Here is a 20,098-nt window from a genome sequence, read left to right as displayed (position 1 = left end):
ATGAAACCTCTTGAGCCTTCTTTTGGATTGCCAGCTGCTGCCAGGTTCCTATTGTTAACCCTGACACTTGAATCACCAAGGATAGGCCCTTAACTGGTGTCCAGTGGTAGATCCAGTGCAGGCATTTTCCTTGCACTGGGTCTATTCTGTCACAAAGTTCAAAACCTTTTTTAAAAAATTAAAATAAAATAATAAAAATAAAATATTGTCAATTATTTATAACCTTGCTGAAGATCAATGAAAGAAAGCCATATTACATATTGCCCATGTAGTATGTCATAACTTAGGAGGCATTCTATCTTTGATTCTATCTTTGAAACACTTTTGCCTTTTCATCTAAAGCTAGTGCTAAAATCAAACATGGATATTTTTCTGCTATACAGATAATCCTCAACTTACAACCACAATTGAGTCCAAAATTTCTGTTGCTAAGCGAGACTGTTAAGTGAATTTTGCCTCATTTTAAAACCTTCCTTGTCACAGTTGTTAAATCAATCTCTGCAGTTGTTAAGTTAGTAACATGATTGCTAAGTGAATCTGACTTCCCCATTGACTTTACTTGTCAGAAGGTCGCAAAAGATAATCACATGGCCCTAGGACACTAACTGTCATAAATGTAAGCCAACTGCCAAGTGTCAAAATTTTGATAACGTGACCACAGGGATGCTGTAATGGTTGTAAGTGTGAAAAATGATAATAAGTCATATTTTTCAGTGCCATTGTAACTTCAAACAGTCACTAAATGCACTGTTGTAAGTTGAGGACCATCTGTATTAACTTTTCTCATCAATTTTTCCCCCACCATACATTTGGTTTTGGCTTAATGTTCTATGAGAAGACAGCGGTTGTGGTTTATATTAACCTGGTTAATTGAGTTTTATTCAAGAAATAGTTAAAGCCACACATGGTCAATATTCCTAACATGACTGATGGTCAATATTCCTAACATGACAGTAAAAATAAGGATTATATTTTATATTTATATTTTCTTGCTGGGAAAAGCCTAGCTTCTTTGTGAATTCATAAATTAATATGTCATTGCCTTTTTTTAAAAAACAACCCACCTGTCTGTTAAATAATTATCTTGATGTGTTAGAGTTCCTTTCACACTGGAAGTAGGCAGTTTATTGTACTGGGAAACCCAAATATTCTGAGGATGTTGAACTATGAGTGACTAGTTCCTATCACATACTAAGTTTTGTTTGCTCAATGACAATAGTTGAATAACTCTTAAATAGCCAGATTTATAAATATCCTAGGAAGAAAGTTGAATAAGTTTCAATATTATTGAACAGATTTTTTCTGCCTATAAAACTAAGGCCAGCTGAGAATAATACAGCTAAATACAATACATTTAGGGTAGTCTGGTCTTCTACGCATTTAATTTTTAGTCCCAATTTTTTATTGTTCTAGACTTTCATTAGTAGAGCTTGCAGAAATATTGTCTGTATAGGTTCCTCATGAGGAAAATGAGATGTTTTTGTATTCCCGCTTTTTTTAAAGGCATTGTACAGCTTGACAACACAACTGAAGGATTTTCATAATCAGTTAAACATATGCTGTATTGACTTTTTTGGTACTCTTTAGCTTTATTCTCTCGTGTGCATCTGCAATAGTGTCTCTTGATCTCAGCCATTTCTAAAATCCTATTGAACATCTGGCATCTCCTTTGTCATGTAGTACTGTAATCAGTCACTTTATATTGTCTATCTTTGTGGTTTTCTCAGTAAAATACAGGAGTAGTTTACCATTGCTTTCTCCTGCACAATATGAATCAATGCTTTTGCCTTTGTTACTAAAGTAATTATCCTCCTCCAGCATCTTCCTGTTTTGCTGCTGTCCCAATGTAGATGACTGCTTAATTTAGCTGAACAGCTAGGATGATGTCTTGGGTGATCCTGCTGGGAATATATGTTCTTGGCATTCTTTACTCATACCTCCCAGGAAACATACTATCCCCTCCACATTGAGGCAGCATAGCAGGGCTTGGAGTGGCTCTTTGAAGTAGATATAGGTTATTTCAATTTAATTACAATGGGGTTTTTTTCTGACGAGACTTTTTCCTAACTCTGATAGCCATAGATGGCATAGGATTGATGTAGGAGGTTACCAAGATATATGGAATTAAAATTTGTGATCTGCTTTATTAAAAGGAAGAGTAATAAATAATACTATACAGCCTCCAAGAGTGGGTAGGGAAAGAAAACAATTCCAAGTATATTGCAATTCTGCTGTGATAGATCAATAGTATGATCCTGAAAGCTTCTGAAGACTGCAAAAAATGGGAGGCAATGCCACGCACATCTCTGGTATACAGGTAGTCCTTGACCTACAACCACAATTGACCCCAAAATTTCTGTGGCTAAGTGAGGCATTTGTTAAGTGAGTTTTGCCCCATTTTATGACCTTGCTTGCCACAACTGTTAAGTGAATCACTGCAGATGTTAAGTTAGTAACATGATTGTTAAGTGAATTTGACTTTCCTGTTGACTTTGCTTGTCAGAAGGTCACAAAAAGTGATCACAGGATCCCGGGACACTGAAACCATCATAAATATGAGTCAGGGACTGATTGGCAACTTAAATCATTAGAGGAGTTAAGACAAGAAAACATAAGTTACTCTTGGTTTCAATATACCCAATTGAAAGTTAGGTGGAAGTCAGATCAAAAGGTTGGCATCACAACTACAGATCAAAATTTAGTAAAGCAAATTAGAGATTCAAATTGTGCACATATAAAGAGGATATATAATGCTTTAATTGAATTGGATTCGGAAACGGAAATGGTTAAAGACTGCATGATAAAATGGGCACAAAATATTCAGGAACCAATTTCGTTGGACACCTGGGAGATAATTTGGGTCAGAAATGTTAAATTTACCCAGGCTATCTAAGAGAAAATTTTTATAAAATGTTTTATAGATGGCATCTGGATCCCAAGAAGTTGTCCAACATGTATCCTAATTTACAGTCTAAATGTTGGAGGTGTGGTAGTTTAGAAGCTACCTATTTTCACATGTGGTGGACTTGTAGAAATATAAAAGTTTTTTGGATTAAAATTTGGTGGAACATTCAAAAGATTTTTAAGAGAAAGATAAAGTTTTCCCCGCAATTGTTTTTATTGGGCATTGTTGTAGATTGTGATGTTAAAGAAACTAACTTGATGTTGAACATGATAACGGCAGCATGGTTACTGGTGGGACAATATTGGAAGAAGGATAGTTTGCCCACTGTAGAAGAATGGGTGTTTAAAGTTTCGAATCTTGCAGAAATGTCTAAGATTTCTGCTTATATGAAGGATCATTCACAGGAAAGATATATTTCAATTTGGAGGAGATGGATAAATTATATTCAAAACAAATATGGGACTAAAAAGTACCATTTAGCTTATGAGTAGATTTTAGTGGGATATTGTTATTGGTACGTTGTTGGTAGTTATGTTAAAAGAGAGTTAAAGCGCATTATGAATTTGGTTAATTGTATATTATGCATAATTTTTATTTAGAATATGATTATTGTAACTATAATCCTGTATTTAGCTCTGGGAAGTGGGGGGAAGTGGGTGGGTTTGGGGTGGGAGGGATTTGGGGATATATTGTAAAATTTTGTTTTTGTAAAACTCTTTAATAAATAAATAAATAAATAAATATGAGTCAGCTGCCAAGCATCTGAATTTTGATCACTTGACTGTGGGATGCAGCAATTAAGTATGAAAAATGGTCATAAGTCACTTTTTTCAGTGCCATTGTAACTTTGAACGGTCACTAAACAAACTGTTATAAGTCGAAGACTACATGTATAGACTTACAGCCTGGACATTGGTGGCTTGAGGATTTCAAAAATTTGATATCGAATTGTCCCAAAGGTGGTTTTTCAGAAGGCAAATGGACTTCCTTGTTTTTCTCTGAAGACGTTTAGAGATTTACCTGTGTCCTCAGGGTCCTCAGGGTCACAAGTGCAAATGTGGGTGGAGCCTTCTTGGCTGCAGGATGTTGTCTGCCCTGTTGGGGATGATTCTGTGTTGTCTGCATCTCAAACTGAAGCCCAAATGGTTCCTGTAGTTTGCAATGTTTTCTGGAAATCCGTTCATACTCATAGAGATCTCCATAGACATTTAGTCATGCACTTTGGGATGAACACCCTTCAAATGGTACAGGAGAATGAACAGATTTCCAGAAAACATTGCAACTACAGGAACCATTTAACAACAACAACAACAACAAGTTTATTGTCACTTTGAATGTACACCAATCAGCATACATCAAAACGAAATTTCATTGCATACAACTCTCAAGGGCCACTACCTCCGATATACATTCCTTGTTCGTGGCCAGCTCAAGTTTCAGAATGTCCATTTTAGTCTCTAGGGAGCGAGAGTTTGAGATGCAGACAACACAGACTCATCCCCAACAGCCTGCACTTGTCTTCAACAGTGTAGGGACACAGGGCAGAAAGCATCCTGCAGTCAGGAAGGCTCCACACATTTGCACTGCTCGGGTGACCCCGAGGATACAGGTAAACATCTAAATGGCCTCAACAGCTCTCTAAAAGAATGCAAATGACCAGCTCTCTGCGAGGAATATAAATCCTTCCATTCCCCTCCATCCAGTTAGAGCTGAAGAAGCTTCTTGGATGAGAAGTGAAACGTCTTCAAAGAAAAAAAACAAAAAATTCCAGTTGCCTCCTGAAAAAAGCATCTCTGGGCTAACTATGACCTGGATGACTGAGAATCTCCATAGACACTGATACCCAGTTTAGTTTTATGTGCTTTCTCTGATCATTATTATGCTGACCTTTAGATAAGCTTTTGCTTTCTGTTTGTTTGATAAGAAATATTTATTTACTTATTTATTTCCCGCCTTTATTATTTTTACAAATGACTCAAGACAGTAAATATATCCAACACAGCTTCGTCCTCCTATTTTCCCCATAACAACAGTCCTATGAGGTGGATTTGGCTGAGAGAGACTAACTGGTCCAAGGTCACACGGCTCACTTTCATGGCTAAGGAATAATATTGTATTCAGTAAATAGATCCATAGTAGGCAAATCTCCAGGTTACAAATAATGAAAATGCTTTTTAAATGGGAAATTATCACAGTAGGGAAAAATAATAAGCAGCAATTAAGCTACATAGAATAAGATAGAATATTTATTGAAAAGTGTAGCAAGGGCTATTGTAGATGATGCACTATCCTTTTAAATAGACAGGATTCCTATAAAATTGTGCATATTAAATTAAGAGAAATTAATACCCACCATACCTAAAATTTATTCATAACTAGGGTTAAATTAAGTAGTTCAATGAATCAATGAATCCCTCAACAGCCTTTTTAAATGAGCAGTGTGATGGGGAATGTCTTACATTTGCAAAGAATAATCTTTATCATTGTAATATATGGATCTGTATCTAACTTTTTTTCAGATTTTATTCTTGAGTAAAAATATTTGCCTGTGGAAAAAAACATGCTGTTTGTATTGTCTTCCTTGTTCTACTAATTTCTTTGCTTTTGGAATGTATAATCGAGGCACCACCATTATAAGGGCATTTTTTTTCTCAAAGCAGTGTAAATTACTACTTCAATTGTGAGTGTCTATGGGTCAATATTCCCTGTCTCTTCTGGAATTCTGAAGGTTGCAATCCCAACTTACTTGGATGGTGCTGAGTTACAGAAAAGAAAATTTAGACCAGAATTACGTATATTGGCCGAATAATATTTAGGAAATCTTTATCTTATCTTCAGTTTGAGTGTGACTAAGTCACAATAATTGCTAACCACAAGGTTGCTGTATGACCTTGATTAGTACCCTCCACATTGACTAGCTTGTACTCCTGGCTGAAATTAACAAGACCTTAATCAGTTATTCCCTGAAGGCTTTTATCTCCAAACTGGTTCTAGCACTTTCTTATGTAGCGGAGCTGGGGTGAGATTGGGACCAGCTGAGAGGCTTTGCTGGAGTCCTGCCAACCCGGCAAGGGAATGAAGAACTCTGGCAGCCGCTGTTGGTCTGGTGGCAGGGCGTGGCCCTTGGGAGGGGTCAAAAAGGAGGAGGAAGCCAACTGAGAGGAAGAAGGAAGGTGGCAATTTGGGGATATCAGGTGGAGCAAGTGGCTGGCTGGAGTTTGTTCCATTGAGAATTAGCCGGAGGAAGAGAGAGAGCGAGTAAGATTGTGGGGTTGTTTTTTCCCCCGTTGTTGGCAAGCCAGATGAAGGGGAAGGAAAGAGGATAGGTCAGGGAAGTTTTGCTTCTTTTCCTTCATTGGAACAAGCTGGGTGGAGGAAAAGCAAGGGAAGAGTTTGACTGGGTTGAACATATTTTTTAGTGGGGAAAAGTTTGAGGGAGAGAAGGGGGGAGGAAATAGAGGGAGGTTTTGTAGAACCAGCTGGAAGAAGCAAAGGGGACAGAGAAGGGGAGGATTAGGTGGAGTGAGGGCAGAGAGAGACAAGGAGAGTGGAGAAGGGAGGTCCCTGCAAGTTCCAGAGAGGGATTGACCACCTTCACACCACACAAGCTGCTGTACCAGGGGCTGACTACTATTGTCATATGCAAGCTGCTGTTACCGGAGACTGACTACTATTGTTTACACAAACTGCTGTTACCAGGAACTGACTACTATTGACTTATACAGGCTGCTGTTACCATCGCCCCCTGTAAGTTGTGACTGCCTGAGATCAACCAGCATTATTCCACGTGAGCTACTGCTGAGAGAGATCGACCATCATCACCTCATGTGAGTGGCTGTCGACTGTGACTGAGCATCACCTCACTAGGTGCCTCTGTTAATCAGAGGTGCCAAAGTGAGAGATCCCTTGGACTGGCAGCCAGGTCAAGAGAAAGCCAAGGGCAGGGGTCAGCAACCTGAAACAGTGAAAGAGCCACTCGGAACCGGTTCCCTCACAAAATGAAAATCTGGGAGCCGCAAAAAATACGTGCGCATGCGCATACATGCACACATGCACAGAACAGGGTTTGACTGAAGAGTGGAGCCAAGGCGAGATATACACCTACCCTGCATATTTGAATTGATTGGTTGAACTTTTTTAGTCCTTTTTTTTGGACTGCACATGGCAGAGGACTGGGAGCCGCAAGAGATGGCTGAAAGAGCCGCATGCGGCTCCGGAGCCGCGGGTTGCAGACCTGTGGCCAACGGGATCCGGACTTTAGTGGTCCCTATGGGGGTGGTGCTACACACATACAACAGAAAAAATAATCTTTCTGATGCTGGAAATAGTATGGTAATTGCATATATGTGTAGCCTATATAATTATTTCTTAATGTTTCATTGTAATATTTGTTATGGATGTCAAGAAAGTTAAACAGTAGGTCTTTCTTTTTGCACCATTGTCCTCTTTTCCAGTTGTCCTTCTCCTCCTCCTGGTAACATTCTCCAAAGCCCCAAAGTAACATCAAAATATCTATTTAAAAAGTATTTAAAGTTGATTAAGAATGTACAGTCTGCATCAGCCAAAAATAAGAGTGTTGATGCAACAGATTATGCTTTGAAAGATGAAGAATAAACAAATGAATAAAAGGCAGATCTACCAAAATGGCAAATCACCTTCTGAGATGAATGTGTTCTAAAGGAATAGGGGGTTTATTTTGAGCACAAATTCTTATACCACTTCCTTTATTATTCATTGCGCTTAGAAATCTGGGTAGATTGGATCATTTCCTTTAGGAAAAAGGATTTGATTATAATATTTTTTGGGGTGGATGGAATCACATCAGCTAATTCAAAAGGACAAAATGCCTCAGCAAATTTAATCTCAAAAGAAGGTATTTACCTTTAAGGCAGAGATAACAAATTTGCAGCCATAGTTTTGTGGATCTATGTACATCAGGCAATAACTTTCTAGCTTGTACTAGAAAGTACAATATGTTTGTACTATGTGTTTTGTACTATGGCACCAAAATATGGTGTTGGATGTGGATGATGGGACTTTCAGTCAACACATCTTGAAGGTGTCTTAAAATTGTGCAAAATTGTCTTAAAATTGCAAAATTGTACAAGAAAGTAATTTAATAATTGTTCAACATAAAAGCAGAAGGTAAATGTTGTCTTGATTTAAGCTGTGACAATTAATTCTTGTGTTCCAACTAATTCATTAAAATATATTCAGGACTTATCACTGTCTTCCTAATGGATAAAGCCCTTACATTAAATGCTCTCATTTTTTCCCATCTCATTAACTCTCCAGCACAGAGCAGACTACTGTAATTTTCTCCGTTAATAACTTTTCCCATCTCCAGCAACTTCTTTCAACAGTAATTTTATTTTAAACTAAATTCATATTTTAAAAATGGTTTGAACACAAATTTAAGCTTTGGCCAGAAAGAGAAGCCAATTAATGCTTAGGCATAAGACTGGATGGATAATTAACACGGGTCTCTTTGGTGTTAATTACCATATTCCCCCCCAAAATAAGACCAGGTATTATCATTATTATTATTTTGCCTCCAAAAGAGGCACCTGGTCTTATTTTCAGGGGGTGTCTTTTCCACTCACCTCTCAGTGGCAGCACCGACAGCCTCACCCAGCCGGCCCGCTTCTTCTGTGGCTGAAGGAGCAGCTTCCTTCTGCAGCTGAGAATCCGGCATGCGTTTTGCAGTCAGAGGCCTTTCTGGAAGGCCTCTGCAGCTGAGAAACGAGCTACAGATTGAATCTGGAAAAGCCTCTGTCTGTGAAATGTAGGCCAGGGGATGCCGCAGAAGAAGTGGGCTCACAAGGAGAGGCAGGTGTCGATTCATGGGAGGCCTGGTAAGTGGGTGTGGGGCACATGAGGCAGCTCCATCGCTTACCCCCACCATAGCTTGATTTTTAGGTATGTGCTTTGCCCCAAAACTAGGGCTTATTTTTTGGGTAGGGATTATATTAGGCCTACCCCAAAAAATCATGCTAGGGCTTATTTTCGGGGTAGGTCTTACTTTTGGGGAAACATGAAATATTCATATGCTTTAAGTATATAGACTGTAATAATCTTGCCACTGTGTTTTCTTATCTACAATACTCAGGGTCATTATCCTCAATGACAAATGTTAAATTAAATTGATCATGTTAATGTAAATGTTCACTTATAAAACAACACTTATTATATGAAATGCTTTACACATTCAATGCTTGAACTTTCCTAGTTGAAATATAATAATATATTTCAAAGCGCTATAAAGTTGTTTCTGGTTTTGCTACAATAAGTGTCAAACTGCCACGGGCCAGATGTGTCACAACGAAACTGCACCCACCCCATTGCCGGCAATGGCAAAAAAGTTCCAATATGTCATGCAACGTCATGTGATGTTGCGAGTTTGACATGTCTGGTATAGATGGTACCATTATAGATAAAGATTACAAGACTTTTATGTTAAAGGGTAGCTTCTTGTCAAGTACTCCCTTCTCTCTTTCTACAGAGTAGTTCAGTTTTTGCCATGCATATTATTAGGATTTATTTTAAAAAATAATTACTGCAAAGTTGGGAATAATTCATACATTGACCTGGTAATCCTTAGGGCCGTGATGGTGAACATATGGCATGCATGCTGCAGGTGGCACGCAGAGCCGTCCCTGTGGGCACGCATGCCATTGCCACAGATGTGGGTAGAGACAGCCCCGGGACAGCCAGAAGGAAGCCCTTGCGTGGCCTGGGCCCATCCACTTGATGGCTCTGATGGGGGTGGCTTCTGCTACTACTCCAACTGGTCAACCATGCAGGGAAGCAGATGGGAGTGGCTTCTGCTACTACTCCGACTGGTCAACCATGCAGGGAAGCAGGAGGAGGTGGAGGGGCAGCCAGAGGTCTGGAGCCACCTCGGCTTCTCGCTGGCAGCCCGACAAGGCAGCAGATCCTGTGCACCAGTGGCCCCTCCTGCTTCCCTGCATGGTTGACCAGTCGGAGCAGCAGCAGAAGCCGCCCCTGTCAGATCTGTCAAGTGGATGGGCTGGGCTTCCTTCCGGCCATCCCAGGGCTGTCTCCGCCTGCGCCAATGGGGTTCCGTGGCCAGTTCGCCATTATGCAGGACAGCCAGCATGCTATGGCTGCTGACAAACACCATCAGCCCCCATGCACTTGCTGGCCTCTGTATGCAGGGGCCGATGGTGTCAGGCAGCAGATCCGGAAGCAAAGCTGTGCTAACCATCCTCATGCTTGGAGGGTAGTGGGGCAGGGGAAGGCAGGATCTGGTATGAACCCACCTTTTGCCACTGCTTCCCCACATCTTCCTGCGTGCACCTCCAGGCCATGTGTTTGGGACAATGTGGGGTGGCAGTAGGGAGGGGTGGGCATGCGCCACAGCTCACCTTCCCCTGCTGCTGCTTCCATCAGTGTGAGTATGGGCGGCACAGCTTCGCTTCCAGATCTGCTGCTGGCTGGGCTTGGCGATGCAGGGATCACTGCCACCGCCTCCTGCTTCCCTGTGTGGTTGGCTGATCAAGGGGCTCAGAGCAGGAGGAGGAGCAGCCAGTGGGGCTGCCATGATGCACGACAGCCAGCAGGATGGTGTCAGGCAGCAGCTGCTCTGGCTCCTGCCTCATCTTGCCTTGCCCTGTGGAAATTAGTACACCTGCCCTGCCTCACCTCACCTCACCCCGCAGGATGAGCCTCCGGCCCACCGCCCCACCTGCCAGAGACCCCCTGGATCTCCCCCAACCCTGCCTGGCCTTCAAAGGCATCTGTCCCCACAAGCATCATCGAGGTGGGCATACACACCATGGCCATGCCCACTCAGTTGGCAGTGACCACTATGGCCACACCCTTCCAGTTGGCCACGCCCACCCAGCGATAAATAAATGGGTTTTGGGTTGCAGTTTGGACACTGGGTCTCTAAAAGGTTTGCCATCACTGCCTTAGGGCCAAGCAAAATAATACAAAAGTTTGAGAAATTTTTTGAGTCCTCAAATTGCTGTTTATTAGGAAAGATGTTATTTTTAAAAGAAGAAAAAAAGGAAGCAAATAAATTGAAAACTTAGCCCAACATATTTAAATCATGAGAACGACAATGTGGCTGAAAGCATAGTTAATATTAAGTATTGCTGGTATCAGGTAACATCCGATTTGTCAGGGACAAAAAGTGATTGTATGTTATACTTTTCCACAGTATTTGCACCAACAACTTCCTGTTCTTTGCAATGCATAGTTACTGTATGTTCTAACAAAACAAGTTGTCTGTCCATAAATCTTTTGTATGTTGATCAGACATGAATCTAATAAAATGTAGTGTGTGATTTCTTGCACTTTTTTTGATATAGTGGACAGATGATTGCTGGAGAGTCATACCAGCAATTCACAAAGTGGCTGCTATGGACATGTGACCAGCTACAAAGCAAAATTTATCAAAATGCTATTTGTTATTTCATGCTAAAACTAATGTAGGACATTCCTGTCCACACCTGTTTAACTTGAGGGTTTCCCCAGCAAATTGATGGACTTCCAAGCAAAGCACTGGGCTATAACATTGCATCATTTTTTTCCCAAGAAAGCTTATATTCAGGCGTGGCACAGCTCTAAAAATAAAATTTTAATTTCTTTTGAAAGCATTCCTATGGAGCATAGTTACTTCAATGAACCATTCCCACTAGATGGCACTCCAACATTAACAGTGATGTTCTTTCCCATTAATTGAAAACTGTTGGAGTTCAACAGCTGAAATGCTTGAAAGACCATTGTTACAAGCTTCATTTATTGTCCCATGCTTTCAATTTAATAAGGATTTTTTTTGAAAAGCAAAACCAAAGTAAAAAAATAAAACTCCAAACTTAAAATTTGAGATAATTATTTTTGACAGCTGTATATATCCTTTATACATGTTGGGACTTCAACTCTGATAATTCATAGGCAATTCAGCCAATGGATTTTTTCCCCCAAAAATGTATTTATTACTGAAATGATTATATGGTTGGCCAAATTAATTCTAGTGATTATTCTAAATGCTAAAAGTCCAATTTTGCTTTTAAAGGGATAATTGGACTAATTGTGATCAATTTGTTTATTGTACCTTAATGTTAGGGTCATTTTAAAAGGATTTAAGAGTACATTTTTATTTTTAAATTGCTGCCTTAAGCGTTCTTTCAGAAGTGTGAAATAACCATACCAAACTATTTAATAATAATAGTTTAAGTGTATTTTGTTGCCGTGTTTTTATCTACAGAAATTGGTATCATATTAATTCTACCTGGTAATTCCTGCAGATCAAGTTGGAGAATATGTCATCTGTTGAAATTTTGCCCTTAATCAGAGTAGAGCCCAGCTTCAAAAAATAAATAGTTTAAAAAACAAAAATGTTTTCTTCTTTATGATAAGAAAGAAATCCACCCCATGTTTTCTATTATTGGTGGAAGAACTTTTGCTACTCTTGCTGCTCCTTTGGTGGTCTTCTGTTCTTGAATTAGCTGCTAGATTGTAGCTGGAGTGGACTGTAAAAAAACAGACAACCACTAGATAGAAGGAAAAAATACAGTAAACTCTAACACAAATTCACGCCAAAATCTGTTTAAAGTAACATCTACAACTTATTAGGAAAACAGAGAAAAAAAACACAGATGGGTGTCAAGTTTAAAGAAAGGAATAAGGCTTTAGAAATGTGCACAAAGGAATAAAGGATAGGTCCAGCTAAACGTCTGAAAGGGCATCAGAGAAAAAATGAACTTTGAGGGAAATAGGTTGCTTTGAACCACATAAAATAAAATAAAATCCAATATTCCTTATTTAACAAAACATTATACCTTGAGATTTATCTAAGTAGGCTCCTACATTATAGGAAATGCCACCCACAACTTGTGGTGGTGGCAGCTTAGATTTCTTTTTTTCCTAATAGGTATCTGCTTTTTCCTGGGAAATTCAAATGAATGAAAAATCATCAGCAAACTGCTCTCTTACAATTTACTTTCTATTTTTTTTTGATCAGGTTTATTTGGTCCTCATAGACTTCCCATACTAGATGTAGAAAGAATTATTATACAGATCAACTAAGGGTTGCATTCTGGGCTTAGAAGAATCTGAGATGATTCTATCTTCTCTTGACTATTGGTACTGCTCTCTAACCCTGATTGAAGTGGTAAAAAGATGGTGAGGATGACAAATAACTGCAGAAACAAAATTCACTAAAAATATATAAAAAATGTTAGTTTAAGGGAGACTTCTCCAACATAGCAGATATTTTGAACTGCATCTCCCAACTGTTCTTGGTATGCTCAATGGACATGGATTATAGAAATTATAATTTACAGTCTAACAATTTTTATTGTTGAGAAAAATTGACATGAAGGATCATTTTAGTTTTAGATAATTTTAAATGCTTCAGTAAAAGTACTTCAGATGGATATTATAGTATATAATAATCTTCTAGAGAAGGAGAAAATTCATCTCTTTGTGAGAATTTTAGATGATGCCCTTGAGAACTAACGGATCTGATATTTAAATGCCATTGGCCATAAACTATGAGTCAGTGATATCAGGTGATGCCCTATATGCCACAGTTCTCAGAAAGATTTTAATTGTATTAAAAATGTTATTTTTTAAAAAAATTCCCAACTCCCCCCTCTGCCCCCACCATCTCCATCTGTAATTGGATTTTAGTGGTTGGCATTTATATTTTATATGTATATGTATATGTATATGTATATGTATATGTATATGTATATGTATATGTATATGTATATGTAAGACCCCCAATGTCTTACATAGTCCATGTAAACAAGTTCACTTTATTATGGGAACCGGCTGTTAAAATCCACACCTGTTATGGTGTTCTTGAAAAGGTTTCAGGCTCTCATGGTCTTCAGTGGAATTGTAGAAGTTTCTTTTCTCCATCTAACCCACTTGAAAGTAACACTTCCCCTCCCTTACTCTAAAGACAAGTTGAAATGCAGAGACACATAGCTGCCAAAGTTTCATACTTGATAGTCACTTGGTTGAAGGAGATAGTTTTCTTACTCCTTTTTTGGGAAGGGGTCAATTACCATTTGGGAGATTGTAGGTAAGCCTTAGAAATCTTAGTTCCAGCTATACTGGAAATAGAGTTTTGCAAGGTTTCTTCTGAAGTGGTGAGGCAGGTTTCCCAGTGGCAGGAAATCCCAACTCATCACCCTCTGCTGCAATCACCATCCACACTTGTTCCAGCCATGACAAGGGACAGATGTACAATGGCTGCTAGTTGCGCTAAACATTTTCCCCTCACCATGAAAGACAAATGCAAAAAGATCAATAAATGGATGCTAAGTCTTGTGCCTTCCTATTAGCAGCTTGAGACTCAGCAATATGGGAGGAAAGAACACCAGCATAAGATTCTTGGGCTGCAGTACAACTCTGCAAATGAGATTTATGGCTGTGAAAACACTCTCTATATCATACTTATCTCTCCAAAGTGGCAGAGTTTGGTGGAACAGAAGCCTACTTAAAGCCCCTTTAACATGCCAAATTAACATGCCATATTCTCTCTTTCATCCACTGGAGTTTACCTTTTGCTTACAGAGGCCATTCTTTTGACAGAAATCTGCATGCAATATTTCATGTCTGATGATACTTTTGCCTTGACTTTCCAGATAGCAGCTTAATTTGGTATGCCAGCGATGGTGGCCTTAGTTACTTGACTTCAGCTGTTGAAGAAGCATTTCATATTTTTTCCAGAATTTGTTGACTGGGATTCCATTTGAAGTTCTCTGAAGTTCTCAGCTGCCGACCATTTAATAAACAGCAATTAGCCAGCCAAAGGGAAAGGTGTGGGAAGTGACACTACATTTTTTTTCTCCTTTCAAGCTATGTCCGAGACATCTGCTAGGCAGAACCTAGGCAGCTTTTGAGCCATATGCTGCACATTTCTGGCATGCACAGAGACAGACATAGCAGCACAGAACATTTTGGGAGTAATATACTTCCTGAGATCACTGTCACAATGAAAGGGACTCCAGGGAACTTTCCATTGTATTGAACCTCATTCAATATAAGCACAGACACTCCCAATAGGCAGGCATCTGAGGCTGTTTTCGGTACCATCTGAATTCCTCTTTATAAAACTAGCTAGTGAAGCTGACAATGGCATTAAAGAAAGAGGCCGAACCTGCTTCTTTCATCATTATCCTCAGACAGAACAGTTATTTTCCAACCTCTTGGAAAGGACTAGCTGTGGCACAATCTAGAATTTGCATTAATGAGAGGAAGGTGACTTGCTTGAATGATTGAAAAGAAATCTCCTTGGCTTGACAGCAATTTTTTCCCCCTGTGTTTCAGCTGCCTCTTATTTTCATCACACATTTACCCTAATTGCACAGGAGTGAAAAGAACTTGTATATAGGAGTTTGATGAGCATTTTTGAGACAGAGAGAGCTTTCGTCATATATGGGAGGATGACTGTAGAATAAAGTGCTTAAGCTGAGGTTCCAGGACTAGATTCTTGCTTCCCTCACAGGTCAAATTTACCACTTATATTGCCTTTCTATTTTTCTGGTTAGAAGGCTTTTGCAAGATTTGTTTGTTTATTGATTTGATTTCTATGCCACCTTTTTGTTCAGTTTGTGCAGCCAAGACAGCTAGCAATAAATAAAATTGTACAGAGCACAAAAAGTAAAACTAAGAAATAAAAGTAAAATTGTAAGCTGAAAACAATTCAGATATCAATTAATAAAATAGAAAAGGCAAAATAAGTCAAATGGTTGTCAAGCTTACCTCCCTATGTCCAGGTCAAATTGAATTTAGAGTAGAATAAAATAACAAGAGTTGGAGGTTTTCTAGTCCAACCCCTTGCTCAGGCAGAAAACCCTGTATATTTCATACAAATCTCTTCTGGAGGCAAGTTGTTCCACTGGTTAATAGTTTTAACTGTCAGGAAATTTCTCCTTAGTTCTAGGTCGCTTCTCTCCTTGATTCATTCTTATCTATTGCTTCTTGTCCTGCCCTCCAGTACTTTGGAGAGAATAGCTTGACTCCCTCTTCTTTGTGGCAACTGCTGAGATATTGAAACACTGCTATCATGCCAACTCTAGTCCTTCTTTTCATTAAACTAGACATATCCAATTCCAGCAACCATTCCTTATATATTTTAGCCTGCAGTCCCCTGATCATCTTTGTTGCTCTTCTCTGCACTCTTTCTAGTGTCTCAAAATCTTTTTTACATCGTGGTGACCAAATCTGGATGCAGTATTTCAAGGGTGGCCATACCAAGGTGTTGTAAAGTTGTATTAACACTTCACATGATATTGTTTCTATCCCTCTGTTAATGCAGCCTAGAACTGTGTTGGCTTTTTTGGTAGCTGCAGCACACTGCAGCACACTGCTCATATTTCAGTGATTGTCCACCAGGACTCCGAGACTCCAATTTGGTCATCTTTGTTCAGAAGGACCAGTGCAAATTGTTCATAGCAAGCCACCAAAGTTAATAAATACAAGTAAAATGTATTTCGACTTTACATATATCTAAAGTGACTTTTAGCAAAATCAAATATAATCAAATATCAAATATTGAATAGAACATCCTTTACCTTTGTGGACAAAATATTATGCTTATGTTTAAAATCCCTGAAAGAAAGCAGCAGCAACAAGTTGGGAATCTTTAGAAAACTATATGGGTGCAAATGAGGGGATGCTATTATAATGTTTGATTTCTCTCCATTGCTTAAAGAACAAAGTAATGAGGCTTCTGTTTTTGTTTTTGTTGTGTCACTAATGGCCTGTGTTCAACAGGAGGTCACAAAAAGTCTCTTACTAAGTGATAATTTACTATTCTTTGCCTGTCATCACTTTTAAAAGCTTCTTTCTCACCCAAGGTGAGAAATCTCAACATCCTTCTGTAATAGAGGACAGGTCTCTATTTCAAAGGACATTATTCCTTTAAAGCTTAAAAGAAATGAACAATGGGAGAAAGAGAAGGGCAGGGGCTGAATTGCCATCAGTAGTTAGTATCCAGGGAACGTAATGGACAGACAATGACATAAGTCACTAGCACACAATCCTCACTATGGTGACATATGCTACATTCCTATTTGAATTACAAAGATGGTTTTGAAATGTGTGTATCCATATATAAATGTGCAAATATTACAAAATTCAGTATCTTTTTGTGTGGGAGTAACAAATATATTTTTATTACAATTATCTCAGTGCCATACAGCCAAGTTTTAAGATGAAGCTGTGTCAAAATTCTAATTGGAGAGTTGATCTGAAGCCAATTTGACTGAATCTCTGAACTGAACAGACTTCCTGAATTAGACAGGAAATTGAATTGAATTATTGAATTGAATCAGATGCCTCTGAATAGATTTGACAATTTAGAAGCAACGTTTTTTTTGTCTGAATAGTTCAGAAAATTAAGCACTTTATCCAAGTGATTTCAATTGTCAAATCAGATCAAAGCTGAATCACACATCTGTACAGAAACTGTCACAGAAACATATATTTTTTTTTATTGAAAAGTTTTATCATACATTTTATCTTTAACAAGATAAAATGATTATCTTTAAAAAGATAAGGGGTAGGGGGGTTTGTTAAAGAGAAACATATATTTTAAAGTGGATGCCAATCCATGTTATTCAAAAAGTCCTGTATGATTACTATTATTTGCTTTGAACTTTGCAAAGTTTCTAAGCAGTAAAAGGAATTCATGACCGACTAGCGGGTCTAGGATTGGGGTCTTCAAACTTGGCCCTTTTATGACTTGTGGACTTCAACTCCCAGAATTTTTCAGCCAGCATGCCTGGCTGAGGAATTCTGGGAGTTGAAGCCCACAAGTCATAAAAGGGCCAAGTTTGAAGACCCCTGGTTTAGGAGAACTCACCATGGCCAACTTGCCACAGTCATCATGGCAAACTCTCCATGGCCAACTTCCCATGATCAATTCACTGCAGGACAACTCATCATGGCCAATTCACTGCAGGGCAACGTGCCACGGGACAAAAGTTACATTAATATTGAAGAAATGGTGGAATAGAATCATTAAAGAAAGGATGCCAAATGAAATGTGAATGACAAAAATTAAAATATTTTAAAAATTATTTTAAATGATTAAATTGTATTATTGAATGGTCCTACAGCTAGTTGTCTTGTGGTGAGTTGTCCCATGGCCATGGCAAGTTGGCCGAGGTGAGTTGTCCCATTCTGCCTGCTAGTTGCTTTTGGATGTAAACCTCATCATCTCTAGCCTGTGACCATTCAGCCTAGAGAACCACATGTTTTTCCTACAACCCAACTTAACATTTGGCAGATGAGGCCTTCTGCCTTGCCATGCTTGCTTTTGCTTCATCTCGCTATTCCCTCCACCAGAGGAGTCACTGCCTGCCCTGTTGCTTGCTTCCTCCACTGGCTCCATCCCACTGCCTCCTCCCCAGCAAGGTCCAGAAAGCTTCCTTTGGCAAACAAGTCTTTGCCACCCTGCCATGCTTGTTGTGGACATCCCAGGGCCATGCCCTCACCCAGCAGCAGAGGGGAGAAGATAGCAAAGGTCATCCAGGGCTGGCAGGGGTAGGTGGCAGCAGCTGAGTGCAGAGTAGCCAGAAGGGCAGCATTGGGGGAACGTAGCTGGGTGTTCTGTACCAGCCTGCTACCGGCCCTGCAGAAAAGGCAGGGACAACCCCTTTACAAATGGCAAGAGGCTGGAATTAAGCCTGCCAAATTTATTAACATAAAACAGAGCAAAACAAGACACCAACCATGAAACAGGAGCTATGAAACAGGAACTATTCAAGCGGTTGCCTTCAGAAAACCAGCCCTCCCACGCATTCCCCTTTTATACAGTTCAGGGCGTGGCTTCTCTCTGCCTCCTTCCGAGGTGCCCCATTGCCTTCCTCTGTTTACTCCTGATTGACTGCCTCCTGCATCGGGCGTCCTTGAACAGGGCCAGCTGTGGGTCACCTTCATTCACGCTGTCAGGCTCACACAGCTGGGTCTCTGTCGTGACCAGGTGGGAGGGGCCTGGCTGAGGGCTCTCATCAGCAAGCTCTCCAACCCCCTCAGCAAGCTCTCCAACCCCCTCAGCAAGCTCTTCAACACCCCCCTCCTCCTCTGAGTCGTCTGACCCAACTGCCGAACCCACAGGCTGACCCTGAATCACAACACTGGAGCAGGGGACTTGAAGTGAAAGCTATGGTTGTAAATCTGGGCTGATTGCTAAGCACCCAAATTTTGATTATGTGATTGCAATGGCTGTAACTTAGAAGACCATTTGTCACTACCCTTTGTTCAATACCATTGTAAGAGTGACTGACTGAATGTTGTTAAGTCAGGAGTTCCTGTACAGTCTGACCATAGGAGTTGTTAAGCTTCAGCAACAACTAGTGGTTTATTTATTTATTTATTAAATTTATATGCTGCTCATCTTGCCATTCAGAGTGACTCTTTTGATTTGGAATTCTTAAAAGATTTAAGGCCACTGAAAGAGAAAGAATTCCATTATATAGTATGTTTGAACAAGAGACAGAACACAGTAACATTCTTCTGGTTTGTTGCGGCGGCGGCCACTGGAAGGCAAGCTCCATCTTCCACATCCGATTTCTCTTTGCTGGGGAACCCTGGAAAGGGTCGAAAGTTGCCCTGTAGGGGTGATGAGCAAGGAGGGGACCCCCGTTTGATCGCGGGAGGGCAGCAGCCCTTCCGCTCAATCTGGGGCAGCCCTCCAAACTGGTGGAGGAAAGACTGGCCATAGCAATATGGCCCGTCATTAGGCTGCAGACAGCCAAAGTCAAACTCACCATCAAGCACTTCGAAAGCAACGCAGATGAAACTGGGTGAGATCTGATCTTCTCTTTTCCCTAAGTACCTTCTCTTGCAAAAGCTACTTGAAATATCTTTCCCCTTGTGAGCAGAGAGCGAAGGGAATTTCTATCCCATCCTCTAAGAATAGCGGCGTCTGACTACCCAGGGGGATGAAAGCATTAAAAGAACAATTTTAAGCTAATTGGATCTATATGTTTCTGAAACTTGGGGACTAAAAACTTTCCTATTTTTATTGGAGACTCTTGTTTTTATCTACAAAAAAGAAATAAAATTGGAAAAAGGATTAGAAAAATTTTGGATTTAAAAAACCTTAAATGGCATTGGTGACATCTTGTGGTGAGGTTTGGTATTACAACTTGTTATTTCCGAAAAGAGACTTGGCTTGAAGCCCAGACCTTAGATAAGACT

Source organism: Vipera ursinii (assembly GCF_947247035.1).
Source record: "Vipera ursinii genome assembly, chromosome: 1".
In the NCBI taxonomy this organism is placed as follows: Eukaryota; Metazoa; Chordata; class Lepidosauria; order Squamata; family Viperidae; genus Vipera; species Vipera ursinii.
This window is presented reverse-complemented; position numbering follows the sequence as displayed.